The sequence below is a fragment of the Chrysochloris asiatica genome, unplaced genomic scaffold (genome assembly GCF_000296735.1).
Source record: "Chrysochloris asiatica unplaced genomic scaffold, ChrAsi1.0 scaffold00304, whole genome shotgun sequence".
NCBI classification, from domain to species: Eukaryota; Metazoa; Chordata; class Mammalia; order Afrosoricida; family Chrysochloridae; genus Chrysochloris; species Chrysochloris asiatica.
The window spans coordinates 563,003-566,806 of NW_006408822.1; the positions used below are offsets into that span (position 1 = coordinate 563,003).

Here is a 3,804-nt window from a genome sequence, read left to right on the forward strand (position 1 = left end):
ACTTAACAACAACAACAACAAAATTTGGTTTTAAGTGGAAACTGTCACTTTAAATTTCGAGGAGATCTGTGCACATGCGTAGTAGAACCCTCCAGGGGTGGGGTGTCCACTCATTCAGGCATCCCCTTTAGTAACCTGAATGGAGATGCACAGCCAGTGAGAGACCAATGAACAGATACAAAAGAAAAAAGGAGTGCCTACACCTTTATCTCTGCGGTTCTGTCAGACGTATATGGCTGCTCTGATCCTTCCCCCACTTGGTCTTGTCCAAGATGGAGGCTCCAGGAGCAGCTGAGCATCTTGGATTAGAAAGCACTGGATTTCTTGCTTCTGCTACCAATTCCCCTACCTGTAAGTCTTCCAACCTTCTAAATATTCCTTTACATGTGGTTCAAAGTTCTGGGACCATCGCCTGAACCTGCTTATTCTGGTATTCTGTGTTGTTGCTGATGGAGCTCCTCACTGCACTTCTACCTGATCTACCATCTTGTTTGTTCTCTGAGAGTTGATATACTTTTGAGGTAGGACACTGAAGGTATATTGCTGGCCTTGCTGTTTGAAGGAAAACAGCTTCTGGTGATCCTTCAAAACAGATATAGAGAAAAAGACATGAGCCAGATCAATAACTATGTACCATGTCCCAGGAGATGAGTTAATTTGCTCAAGTAATGAAACCATATCTAGAATAGCAGCTACGATTGGAATCATCACCTGGTTAAACTTACAATAATACACAGTCATTCTCAAAGATCTATCTGTTCAACTAATAGGCAAGTTGAATAGGAACATGATGGGAATCATCACCTCTGCATCTTTTAACTCTTTGATGGTGACAATAATCTCTGCAATTACTTCAGGAATGTTTTAACTTACTATTTTCTTAGGTACAGGCAGTTCTAATGTCTTTCACTTTGCCTTTCCTATAATGTCACAATGATGACTTGTGGACAAAGGGCTATTATTGTAGGAATGTCCTCTGGATAGTCCATGAGTGGGTCTGTGGGTCCAACCTGATAAATCCACTTTAACTTTTCAATTTTCCTAAGTTTTTGGATACTTTCTTCTAAGATATACCAAAGCAGGTTTGGCATTTCAACTTGATTTGGTGTAGGCCACCACATAATCCGTGTTATCAGCTGACTGACTTTCAACTGATTGACCTTTCAAGTGATTAACTGTTCACATCAGATCACAAAATGAAGAATGGAAACAGTGTACTACATTTTGGCAAAACAAGTCTGCCAGACCATTGAAAAATCACAGCTTAGACATGTTGGCACATAGCATTAACCATCACACTGGGGAAAATTCTGCAATGAAATTTATGTTTCAGAGTTTTCTCGGGGTGCAGCCTAAGACTAGGCTTCAACTGTACCTTCAACTTTTCCTAGCTTCTTCCCCTGCCCTATTCTATTTCCCTCGCTTCCTTTTAGTTTTTTTCCTGGGAACTCTTCCTCAATAAATCAGGTGTCACTGAACTCCTATCTCCTACTCTGCTTCTAGGATGCTAACCTAAGACATCCATTCATGGGGACACATAATGATGAACCCAATAGAAGATACATGGCCCTAGTATAGATAAAGCCTTTGGGGGCATTTATATGAATGCTGGGAAAAAGTAGGTCTCTCTCTGATGTAACAAATATATATACTAATGGACACAATCAAGCTTCACTATTTACAGATTTCACATTTATGAATTCACCTGCTCGTTAAAATTTATTTGTAACCTCAAAGTCAATACTTGTGATTTCACAATCATTTGATGACATGATCAGAGCAACAAAATAGGAATCGCCTGACACACACTTTCCTAGCTGAGGCTGAACAAAGTGATGCTCTGCCTTCAAGGTTCAGCTCTCATAATGTAAACACGTGTCCTTTCAGCAATCTATTTAGCAGTCACCTCTTTGTGTTTTGTGCTGGTGGTTTCACTGTTTAAAATGACCCTCAAGTGTAGCGCTGAAGTGCTGTCTGCTGCTGGTGCTGGTGGCGGTGGTGTACAGTGGAGTAGGTTCCAACTCATAGCGACCCTGCATAGGGTTTCTGAGCCTGTACATCTTTAAGGGAGCAGAAAGCTTCATCTTGCTCCCGTGGAATAACTGGTAGTTTCAAACTGCTGACCTTGAGGTTAGCAACTCAATTTGTAACCACTATGCTTCCAAAGCTCCTTGAAAGTGCTGTCTAGTGTTTATAAAAGATATGATGTGTGTTATGGAGAAAATATGTGTGTTAAAGATAAGCTTTGTTCAGGCATGAGTTATAGGGCTGCTGGTCAAGGTCAGTGTTAATGAATCAACAAGGTATATTAAATAATGAATCCTTCAACAGAAGAATGCATAAAACAAGGTATGTAATTTAGTGGTTAACTAAAATACTGTGATCAGTTGTTTGCAAGGACCTAACCAGGTATTTCACCTAGGCACAATGATTCAGTATTTTGGTAACAATAAAACCAACACATTAAAAATAGGAAGAATTAGAACCAAGACATGGAGAGAGAGAGAGTATTCTCTAAAGCAGTGGTTGTGGTGACTTATAAAGCATAATGACTGCAAATAACAATAATCGACTGTATATATATGTTTTCTTTTTTCACTCCGTAGCATTGCTTTCACTCTATTTCTGGTAATAGTACTCCTTTAAGTCCGTAGGTGATCATATAATCCATACCTGACTAATCACATTTCCATAGTCACAGGGATTGTTTGAAGCGGCCATATGCCCTAATCAAAGCCATTGAAATATGGGATTGTTAAGAGAAATAAAAATCCTCTATTTCCTCTGGACTAAAAGCATTAGGGGTCCCTGAGTGGTATAAGTAGTTAATGTGTTTGGCTGCTAACCAAAAGGTTAGGGGTTCAATTCCTCTCAGAGGTACTTTGGAAGAAAGACCTGATAATCTACTTTTGAGCAAGCCATCCCATTAAAAACCCTATGCTACTCAGTCAGTAGGAGAAATGAAGTCTAGATACATACTATAATATGGATGGAGCTGGAAGACATTATGCTGAGTGAAATAAGCCAGTCATAAAAGGATAATTATTATATAACCTCACCTGTATAAAAAGATAAGAAAATGCAACTGTATGGATAACGTTTATTAGTAGTTGCCATGGGCAGAAGGGAGGAGTAGGAAGACGGTTAGTGGTGATGGAAATAGCATGTTGATTAAGGGTAGAACGGCACAGCTGATTATTGTAATTGCTGTTAATAAGTTGTGCACCTATAAAAAGTTGAATTGGTAAAAGTTGTGTGATAGATATGTTTACAACAATCACACAAACACACAAAAAGAGTAACTTCTAAAGGTGCTTATGTACAACTACAAACCTTTTGGTTAGCATGGGACAACCCAGGATATTGTTCTAATAACATGTTCCATGCTTCTGTTCTACCTCCTAGTTCATTGTGTAATGCCTGCAGTCTTAAAAGCTTGCAAGCAGCCTCCCAAGACAGCAATTGGTCTTTACTCACCTGGAACAACAGAGGAAAAAGGAAAGTCAGGAATAGGAGATAGATATGGAATGTGTGGCTAATTGCCTCCTTCTTAAATAACTGCCTCCTTTGCCATGAGACCAGAAGAATTAAATGATGCCTGGCGATTACTGGAAATTTTGATGAAAAATTCTATAGAAGACTCTTAATCAAAAAGGAGAAAATAACAAGCAGACTGGAACAGCTACAGTGACAGAAGTAACATCTTCATGATGAACCTGACCTATACTCAGAGCGGTAATTACTCTAAATACCAACAGAGAGGGAAAGAGTCTTCAAATCAAGTATCAATGCTATCCACTCTGT

At 39.2% G+C, this 3,804-nt stretch overlaps 1 pseudogene; it reads left to right on the plus strand.

Annotated features, from left to right (window-relative positions):
- Positions 1–3,804, plus strand: part of LOC102816312 — a 24,419-nt pseudogene that overhangs the window by 8,411 nt on the left and 12,204 nt on the right.